This window comes from Arachis stenosperma, chromosome 10, assembly GCF_014773155.1.
Source record: "Arachis stenosperma cultivar V10309 chromosome 10, arast.V10309.gnm1.PFL2, whole genome shotgun sequence".
In the NCBI taxonomy this organism is placed as follows: domain Eukaryota; kingdom Viridiplantae; phylum Streptophyta; class Magnoliopsida; order Fabales; family Fabaceae; genus Arachis; species Arachis stenosperma.
Genome location: NC_080386.1, coordinates 42416828 through 42428107, shown reverse-complemented (window position 1 = coordinate 42428107; position 11280 = coordinate 42416828). Strand labels below are relative to the sequence as shown.

The window sequence follows — 11280 nt, the reverse complement described above, 5'->3', positions numbered from 1 at the left end:
GATAAGAACATCACCTTGAAACATTAGAATTCATTCTTAAGAACTCTGAAGTAAAATACCTAATCTAAACAACAAGATGAACCGTCATTTGTCCAAACTCAACAATCCCCGGCAACGGTGCCAAAAACTTAGTGCACGAAATTGTGATCTCTACTTTTCACAACTCAAACAGTCCCCAGTAATGGCTCCAAAAAGTTGGTGCTCAATACCATGGTCTAAACATAATTTCACAACTTCGCACAACTAACCAGCAAGTGCACTGGGTCGTCCAAGTAATAAACCTTACGCGAGTAAGGGTCGATCCCACGGAGATTGTTGGTATGAAGCAAGTTGTGGTCACCTTGTAAATCTTAGTCAGGAAGATTCAAATGGTTATGGGTGATATATGAATAAAGCATAAAGATAAAGATAGAGATACTTATGTAATTCATTGGTGAGAATTTCAGATAAGCGTATGGAGATGCTTTGTCCCTTCCATCTCTCTGCTTTCCTAATGTCTTCATCTAATCCTTCTTACTCCTTTCCATGGCAAGCTGTATGTTGGGCATCACCGTTGTCAGTGGCTACAGTCCCGTCCTCTCAGTGAAAATGTTCAACGCACCCTGTCACGGCACGGCTAATCATCTGTCGGTTCTCAATCAGGTTGGAATAGAATCCAGTGATTCTTTTGCGTCTGTCACTAACGCCCAGCCTTCAGGAGTTTGAAGCTCGTCACAGTCATTCAATCATTGAATCCTACTCAGAATACCACAGACAAGGTTTAGACCTTCCGGATTCTCTTGAATGCTGATGAGCGGATAATTTGTACCCTTTTTGGCATTGTTTTTAGTATATTTTTAGTATCTTTTAGTTAGTTTTTATTATATTTTTATTAGTTTTTAGTTAAAATTCACTTTTCTGGACTTTACTATGAGTTTGTGTGTTTTTCTGTGATTTCAGGTATTTTCTGGCTGAAATTGAGGGATCTGAGCAAAAATCTGATCCAGAGACTCAAAAGGACTGCAGATGCTGTTGGATTCTGACCTCCCTGCACTCGAAGTGGATTTTATGGAGCTACAGAAGCCCAAGTGGATTTTATGGACTACGAAAATGCTTCATTGCTCAGCCCAAGCACACACCAAGTGGGCCCAGAAGTGGATTTTTATGTCATTTACTCATCTTTGTACACCTTAGGCTACTAGTTTTCTATAAGTAGGACCTTTTACTATTGTATTGGAGAGCTTTTGATCATGTTTTTATGATTGAACTCACTTTGGGAGGCTGGCCATTCGGCCATGCCTAGACCTTGTTCTTATGTATTTTCAACGGTGGAGTTTCTACACACCATAGATTAAGGTGTGGAGCTCTGCTGTACCTCGAATATTAATGCAATTACTATTGTTCTTCTATTCAATTCCGCTTGTTCTTTGTCCAAGATATCACTTGTTCTTCAACTTGATGAATGTGATGATCCGTGACACTCATCATCATTCTCACTCATGAACAAGGTGACTGACAACCACTTTTGTTCTACAAGCAATCAAGGCTCTAGTGTTTATCTCTTGGATTCCTGATACACGATGCATGGTTGATCGCCTGACAACCGAGTGCTCGCCTGACAAACGAGCCAGCCATTCCGTGAGATCAGAGTCTTCGTGGTATAGGCGAGAACTGATGGTGGCATTCAAGAGAATCCGGAAGGTCTAACCTTGTCTGTGGTATTCAGAGTAGGATTCAATGATTGAATGACTGTGACGTGCTTCAAACTCCTAGCAGGCGGGGCGTTAGTGACAGACGCAAAAGAATCGATGGATTCTATTCCGGCCTGACCGAGAACCGACAGCTGATTAGCCATATGCTGTGACAGAGCATAGGAACATTTTCACTGAGAGGATGGGAGGTAGCCACTGACAACGGTGAAACCCTTGCATAAGCTTGCCATGGAAAGGAGTAAGAAGGATTGGATGAAGACAGTAGGAAAGCAGAGAGACGGAAGGGAAGGCATCTTCATACGCTTGTCTGAAGCTCTCACCAATGATATACATAAGTATCTCTATCTTTATCTTTATGCTTTATTCGTTTATCACTATACCCATTTGAGTCTGCCTGACTGAGATTTACAAGGTGACCATAGCTTGCTTCATAGCAACAATCTCCGTGGGATCGACCCTTACTCGCGTAAGGTTTATTACTTGGACGACCCAGTGCACTTGCTGGTTAGTTGTGCGAAGTTGTGTTTATGCCATGGTATTGAGCACCAAGTTCTTTGGAGCCATTACTAGGGATTATTTGAGTTGTGAAAAGTAGTGATCACAATTTCGTGCACCAAGTTTTTTGGCGCCGTTGCCGGGGATTGTTCGAGTATGGACAACTGACGGTTCATCTTGTTGCTTAGATTAGGTATTTTTTTTTTCAGAGTTCTTAAGAATGAATTCTAGTGTTTCAAGGTGATGTTCTTATCATCACCAAAGCTGATTGATCCTCATCAATTTAGCTCTTGAATGCAATGTCCTGCTGAAGCTTGGCTAGCTATGTCTAATTCCTTTAGACTAAAGCTTTAGACTAACATTGCATGATTCCTGGAATTCTCATTAAGAACTTTGATATCTTTATTTCCTTTTTCCACTTAATTTTTGAAAAATCCAAAAAAAATTACAAAATCATAAAAACCAAAAATATTTCTTGTTTAAGTCTAGTGTCTCATTTTAAGTTTGGTGTCAATTGCATGTTTCTGTCCTTCTAGCATTTTTCAAATTCATGCATGTGTCTTCATTAATCTTCAAGTTGTTCTTGATGATTTCCTTGTTTTGATCTTTGAATTCTATTGACTTGAGTGTTTTGTATTTCTCATATGCATTCTCATGTAGTTAGTGTCAATAGTATACCAACTGCTAAGTTTGGTGTCTTGCATGCATTGTTATTTGATTTTAGTTGCATTTTAATTATTCCTCATTATTAAAAAATCTAAAAATATTTTTAATTTGTGTCTTTTCAAGTCAATAATACAGAGAATTGAAGATTCAGAACATACTGCAGAGGAATCACACAGAAAAAGCTGAGCATTCAAAAATGCCCAGTGAAGAAGACAGACTGGCATTTAAACGCCAGCCAGGGTACCTGGTTGGGCGTTTAACGCCCAAAAGGGTATAGTTTTGGGCGTTAAACGCCAGAATGTGCACCATTCTGGGCGTTTAACGCCAGGATGGCACGATGGGGGAAGATTTTGTTTTTCAAATCAATTTTTTTCAAGTTTTCAAAGTTTTTCAAAATCAAATCTTTTTCAAATCATATCTTTTCAATCAAATCTTTTTCAAAATCAATTTCTTTCCTTTTTCCAAGATACTTGCTAACAATTAATGATCTGATTAAACATTTTAAGTATGTTTCCTTTTCTGTTGAGAAAGGTTCAAATGTTTGAATCATATCTTTTCTTGTTAGGCAAGTCATTAATTTTTAAAATCAAATCTTTTTAAAATTGTTTTCAAATCATATCTTCTCAATCACATCTTTTTAAAAAACCAATCATATCTTCTTAACCACATCTTTTTCAAAATAGTTTTCAATCAAATCTTTTTGATTTATAATTTCAAAATCTTTTTCAAAAATCACTTGATTTCTTTCCCACTCTTATTTTCGAAAATCAAGTAGTGTTTTTCAAAATGTTTTTAAAATCTTTTAACTTAATTTTCGAAAATTACTTCCCTTCTTCTCACATCCTTCTATTTATGGACTAACACTATCCCTTAATGCAAAATTCGAACTCCATCTTCTTTGATAAGTTCGAATTTTCTACTTCTGCCTTCTATTTTTCTTTTCCTCTGACACCTCAAGGAATCTCTATACTGTGACATAGAGGATTCCATATTTTCTTGTTCTCTTCTCTTTCATATGAGCAGGAACAAAGACAAAGGCATTCTTGTTGAAGCTGACCCTGAACCTGAAAGGACCTTGAAGTGAAAGCTAAGAGAAGCTAAGGCACAACTCTCTGTTGAGGACCTGACCGAATTCTTCAAAGAAGAAGAACCTATGGCAGCCGAAAACAACAACAATGCCAACAATGCAAGGAAGGTGCTGGGTGACTTTACTGCACCTACTCCCGACTTCTATGGGAGAAGCATCTCTATCCCTGCCATTAGAGCAAACAACTTTGAGCTTAAGCCTCAATTAGTTTCTCTAATGCAACAGAATTGCAAGTTCCATGGACTTCCATTGGAAGATCCTCATCAGTTTTTAGCTGAGTTCTTGCAAATCTGTGACACAGTCAAGACTAATGGGGTTGACCCTGAGGTCTACAGACTAATGCTATTCCCTTTTGCTGTAAGAGACAGAGCTAGGACATGGTTGGACTCTCAACCTAAAGAAAGCCTGGACTCATGGGAAAAGCTAGTCAATGCCTTCTTGGCAAAGTTCTTTCCACCTCAAAAATTGAGTAAGCTTAGAGTGGAAGTCCAAACCTTCAGACAGAAGGATGGTGAATCCCTCTATGAAGCTTGGGAAAGATACAAACAATTGATCAGAAAATGTCCTTCTGACATGCTTTCTGAATGGAGCATCATAGGTATTTTCTATGATGGTCTCTCTGAACTATCCAAGATGTCTTTGGATAGCTCTGCTGGAGGATCTCTTCATCTGAAGAAGACGCCTACAGAGGCTCAAGAACTAATTGAAATGGTTGCAAATAACCAATTCATGTACACTTCTGAAAGGAACCCTGTGAACAATGGGACAAATCAGAAGAAAGGAGTTCTTGAGATTGACACTATGAATGCCATATTGGCTCAGAATAAAATATTGACTCAACAAGTCAATTTGATTTCTCAAAGTCTGTCTGGAATGCAAAATGCACCAAGCAGTACTAAGGATGATTCATCTGAAGAAGAAGCCTATGATCCTGAGAACCCTTCAATGGAAGAGGTGAATTACCTAGGAGAACCCTATGGAAACACCTATAATTCTTCATGGAGAAATCACCCAAATTTCTCATGGAAGAATTAAGAGAGACCTCAACAAGGTTTCAACAACAATAATGGTGGAAGAAACTGGTTTAGCAATGGCAAGCCTTTTCCATCATCTTCTCAGCAACAGACAGAGAACTCTAAGCAGAACCCCTCTGACTTAGCAACCATGGTCTCTGATCTAATCAAAACCACTCAAAGTTTTATGACTGAAACAAGATCCTCCATTAGGAATTTGGAGGCACAAGTGGGACAGCTGAGCAAGAAAATTACTGAACTCCCTCCTAGTACTCTCCCAAGCAACACAGAAAAAAATCCAAAAGGAGAGTGCAAGGCCATCAACATGGCCAAATTTGGAGAGGAAGGAGAGGAAGTGAACGCCACTGAGGAAGACCTCAATGGGCGTGCACTGACCTCCTCTGAGTTCCCCAATGAGGAACCATGGGAATCTGAGGCTCAAAATGAGACCATAGAGATTCCATTGGACTTACTTCTGCCTTTCATGAGCTCTGATGAGTATTCCTCCTCTGAAGAGGATGAGTATGTCACTGAAGAGCAAGTTGCTAAATACCTTGGAGCAATCATGAAGCTAAATGACAAGTTATTTGGAAATGAGACTTGGGAGGATAAACCTCCTTTGCTCACCAAAGAACTGGATGACTTGTCTAGGCAGAAATTACCTCAAAAGAGACAAGACCCTGGGAAGTTTTCAATACCTTGTACCATAGGCACCATGACCTTCAAGAAGGCTCTGTGTGACTTAGGGTCAAGTGTAAACCTCATGCCTCTCTCTGTAATGGAGAAGCTAGGGATCTTTGAGGTACAAGCTGCAAGAATCTCACTAGAGATGGCAGACAACTCAAGGAAACAAGCTCATGGACTTGTAGAAGATGTTTTGGTGAAAGTTAAAGACCATTACATCCCTACTGATTTCATAGTCCTAGAGACCGGGAAGTGCATGGATGAATCCATCATCCTTAGCAGACCCTTCCTTGCCACAGCTAAGGCTGTGATTGATGTTGATGGAGGTGAACTGATCATTCACGTGAATGAAGAATCCTTTGTGTTTAAGGCTCAAGGATATCCCTCTGTCACCATGGAGAGAAAGCATGAAGAGCTTCTCTCAAATCAGAGTCAAGCAGAGCCCCCACAGTCAAACTCTAAGTTTGGTGTTGGGAGGCCACAACCAAACTCTAAGTTTGGTGTTGAACCCCCACATTCAAACTCTAAGTTTGGTGTTGGGAGGTTCCAACATTGCTCTGAGTATCTGTGAGGCTCCATGAGAGCCCTCTGTCAAGCTACTGACATTAAAGAAGCGCTTGTTGGGAGGCAACCCAATGATTATATTTTATCTATTTTCCTTTGTTATTTTATGTTTTTTGTAGGTTGATGATCATAAGAAGTCACAAAATCAATTGAAAAAGCAAAAACAGAATGAAAAACAGGAAAAAAAATAGCACACTCTGGAGGAAGAACTCACTGGCGTTTAAACGCCAGTGAGGCTAGCAATTGGGCGTTTAACGCCCAGTCTGGCACCATTCTGGGCGTTTAACGCCAGAAAGGGGCACCAGACTGGCGTTAAACGCCAGGAAAGGGCAAGAACCTGGCGTTAAACGCCAGGAATGGGCACCAGCCCGGTGTTTAACGCCAGAAATGGCTCAAAACGTGATTTTGAATGCCATTTGGTGCAGGGATGACCTTTCCTTGACACCACAGGATCTGTGGACCCCACAGGATCCCCACCAACCCCACCACTCTCTCTCTCTTCCTCTTCCCCAAAAACCCTTCACCTATCAAATCCCATCTTTCTCTTCACCACTCACATCCATCCTTCATAAAACCCCACCTACCTCACCCTTCAAATTCAAACCACTTTCCCTCCCAAACCCACCCATAATGGCCGAACCCCATCCCCCCTCTCCTATATAAACCCTTCTTCACCCCTTCATTTTCACACAACCTAAACACCACTTCTCCCCCTCTTTGGCCGAATACAAAGCCACGCCCTTCTTCCTCATTTCTCCTTCTTCTACTCTCTTCTTTCTTCTTTTGCTCGAGGACGAGCAAACCTTTTAAGTTTGGTGTGGTAAACGCATTGCTTTTTGTTTTTCCATAACCATGTATGGCATCCAAGGCCGGAGAAACCTCTAGAAAGAGGAAAGGGAAGGCAAAAGCTTTCACCTCCGAGTCATGGGAGATGGATAGATTCATCTCAAGGGTGCATCAAGACCACTTCTATGATGTTGTGGCCTTGAAGAAGGTGATCCCCGAGGTCCCCTTTTCACTCAAAAAGGGTGAATATCCGGAGATCCGACATGAGATCCGAAGAAGAGGTTGGGAAGTGCTTACCAACCCCATTCAACAAGTCGGAATCTTGATGGTTCAAGAGTTCTATGCCAATGCATGGATCACCAAGAACCATGATCAAAGTGTGAACCCGGATCCAAAGAATTATCTTACAATGGTTCGGGGGAAGTACTTGGATTTTAGTCCGGAAAATGTAAGGTTAGCATTCAACTTGCCTATGATGCAAGGAGATGAACATCCTTACACTAGAAGGGTCAACTTTGATCAAAGGTTGGACCAAGTCCTCACAGTCATATGTGAAGAGGGCGCACAATGGAAGAGAGATTCAAGAGGGAAGCCGGTTCAATTGAGAAGGCATGACCTCAAGCCCATGGCTAGAGGATGGTTGGAGTTTATTCAACGCTCAATCATTCCCACTAGCAACCGGTCCGAAGTTACTCTAGACCGGGCCATCATGATTCATAGCATCATGATTGGAGAAGAAGTGGAAGTTCATGAGGTCATAGCTCAAGAACTCTACAAGGTGGCGGACAAGTCTTCCACCTTGGCAAGGTTAGTCTTTCCTCATCTCATTTATCACCTCTGTTATTCAGTAGGAGTTGACATAGAAGGAGACACTCCCATTGATGAGGATAAGCCCATCACTAAGAAAAGGATGGAGCAAACAAGAGACCCCTCTCATCATGAGATCCCTGATATGCCTCAAGGGATGCACTTTCCTCCACAAGACTATTGGGAGCAACTAAACACCTCCCTAGGAGAATTGAGTTCCAACATGGGATAACTAAGGGTGGAGCACCAAGAACACTCCATTCTCCTCCATGAAATTAGAGAAGATCAAAGAATCATGAGAGAGGAGCAACAAAGACAAGGAAGAGACATTGAGGAGCTCAAGCACTCCATAAGACCTTCAAGAGGAAGAACAAGCCGCCATCACTAAGGTGGACCCGTTCTTTAATCTCCTTGTTCTTTATTTTCTTGTTTTTCGAAATTTTCATGCTTATGTTATCCATGTTTGTGTCTTATGATCATTAGTGTCTTAATGTCTATGCCTTAATGTTATGAATGTCCTATGAATCCATCACCTTTCTTAAGAATTGTTCTTAATTGAAAAAGAAAAGAATTGCATGAATTTTGAATTTTATAATAGTTTAATTATTTTGATGTGGTGGCAACACTTTTGTTCTATGAATATATGCTTGAACAGTGCATATGTCTTTTGAATTTGTGGTTCATGAATGTTGGCTCTTGAAAGAATGATGAAAAAGGAGACATGTTACTGAGGATCTGAAAAATCATAAAAATGATTCTTGAAGCAAGAAAAAGCAGTGAATACAAAAAAAAGGGGGAGCAAGCGAAAAAAAAAACCGAAAAAAAAGAAAAAAAAAGAAAGAAATAAAGTTGTGATCCAAGGCAAAAAGAGTGTGCTTAAGAACCCTGGACACCTCTAATTGGGGACTTTAGCAAAGCTGAGTCACAATCTGAAAAGGTTCACCCAATTATGTGTCTGTGGCATGTATGTATCCGGTGGTAATACTGGAAGACAGAGTGCTTTGGGCCACAGCCAAGACTCAATAAGTAGCTGTGTTCAAGAATCATCATACTTAACTAGGAGAATCAATAACACTATCTGGATTCTGAGTTCCTAAAGAAGCCAATCATTCTGAATTCCAAAGGATAAAGTGAGATGCCAAAACTATTCAGAGGCAAAAAGCTAAAAGCCCCGCTCATCTAATTAATACTGATCTTCATAGATGTTTTTGGAGTTCATTGCATATTCTCTTCTTTTTATCCTATTTGATCTTCAGTTGCTTGGGGACAAGCAACAATTTAAGTTTGGTGTTGTGATGAGCGGATAATTTGTACCCTTTTTGGCATTGTTTTTAGTATATTTTTAGTATCTTTTAGTTAGTTTTTATTATATTTTTATTAGTTTTTAGTTAAAATTCACTTTTCTGGACTTTACTATGAGTTTGTGTGTTTTTCTGTGATTTCAGGTATTTTCTGGCTGAAATTGAGGGATCTGAGCAAAAATCTGATCCAGAGACTCAAAAGGACTGCAGATGCTGTTGGATTCTGACCTCCCTGCACTCGAAGTGGATTTTCTGGAGCTACAGAAGCCCAATTGGCGCCCCCTCAACGGCGTTGGAAAGTAGACATCCTGGGCTTTCCAGCAATATATGATAGTCCATACTTTGCCCAAGATTTGATGGCCCAAATCGGCGTTCAAAGTTACCTACAGAAATTCCAGCGTTAAACGCCGGAACTGGCACCTAAATGGGAGTTAAACGCCCAAACTGGCACCAAAGCTGGCGTTTAACTCCAAGAAGAGTCTCTACACGAAAATGCTTCATTGCTCAGCCCAAGCACACACCAAGTGGGCCCAGAAGTGGATTTTTATGTCATTTACTCATCTTTGTACACCTTAGGCTACTAGTTTTCTATAAGTAGGACCTTTTACTATTGTATTGGAGAGCTTTTGATCATGTTTTTATGATTGAACTCACTTTGGGAGGCTGGCCATTCGGCCATGCCTAGACCTTGTTCTTATGTATTTTCAACGGTGGAGTTTCTACACACCATAGATTAAGGTGTGGAGCTCTGCTGTACCTCGAATATTAATGCAATTACTATTGTTCTTCTATTCAATTCCGCTTGTTCTTTGTCCAAGATATCACTTGTTCTTCAACTTGATGAATGTGATGATCCGTGACATTCATCATCATTCTCACTCATGAACAAGGTGACTGACAACCACTTTTGTTCTACAAGCAATCAAGGCTCTAGTGTTTATCTCTTGGATTCCTGATACACGATGCATGGTTGATCGCCTGACAACCGAGTGCTCGCCTAACAAACGAGCCAGCCATTCCGTGAGATCAGAGTCTTCGTGGTAAAGGCGAGAACTGATGGCGGCATTCAAGAGAATCCGGAAGGTCTAACCTTGTCTGTGGTATTCTGAGTAGGATTCAATGATTGAATGACTGTGACGTGCTTCAAACTCCTAGCAGGCGGGGCGTTAGTGACAGACGCAAAAGAATCGATGGATTCTATTCCGGCCTGACCGAGAACCGACAGCTGATTAGCCATATGCTGTGACAGAGCATAGGAACATTTTCACTGAGAGGATGGGAGGTAGCCACTGACAACGGTGAAACCCTTGCATAAGCTTGCCATGGAAAGGAGTAAGAAGGATTGGATGAAGACAGTAGGAAAGCAGAGAGACGGAAGGGAAGGCATCTTCATACGCTTGTCTGAAGCTCTCACCAATGATATACATAAGTATCTCTATCTTTATCTTTATGCTTTATTCGTTTATCACTATACCCATTTGAGTCTGCCTGACTGAGATTTACAAGGTGACCATAGCTTGCTTCATAGCAACAATCTCCGTGGGATCGACCCTTACTCGCGTAAGGTTTATTACTTGGACGACCCAGTGCACTTGCTGGTTAGTTGTGCGAAGTTGTGTTTATGCCATGGTATTGAGCACCAAGTTCTTTGGAGCCATTACTAGGGATTATTTGAGTTGTGAAAAGTAGTGATCACAATTTCGTGCACCAAATGCCGCCATCAATTCTAGCTTATACCACGAAGATTCCGATTAAGGAATCCAATAGATAAACATTCAAGCCTTGTTTGCTTGTAGAACGGGAGTGGTTGTCAGGCACGCGTTCATAAGTGAGAATGATGATGAGCGTCACATAATCATCACATTCATCAAGTTCTTGAGTGCGAATGAATATCTTGGAATAAGAACAAGCTGAATTGAATAGAAGAACAATAGTAATTGCATTAATACTCGAGGTACAGCAGAGCTCCACACCTTAATCTATGGTGTGTAGAAACTCCACCGTTGAAAATACATAAGAACAAGGTCTAGGCATGGCCGAATGGCCAGCCTCCCCAAAATGTGATCAAAAGATTCAAAGATCTAAAGATGATCAAAGATCCAAAGATGAAAATACAATAGTAAAAGGTCCTATTTGTAGAGAACTAGTAGCCTAGGGTTTACAGAAATGAGTAAATGACATAAAAA

At 40.7% G+C, this 11280-nt stretch overlaps 1 non-coding gene across 1 annotated transcript; it reads right to left on the bottom strand.

Moving 5' to 3' along the window:
* Positions 1 to 4410: 4410 nt before the first annotated feature.
* Positions 4411 to 4518, bottom strand: LOC130959060 (small nucleolar RNA R71). Its single transcript, XR_009078156.1, has one exon. It is a non-coding gene; the product is annotated as a small nucleolar RNA R71 (small nucleolar RNA).
* Positions 4519 to 11280: the final 6762 nt, after the last annotated feature.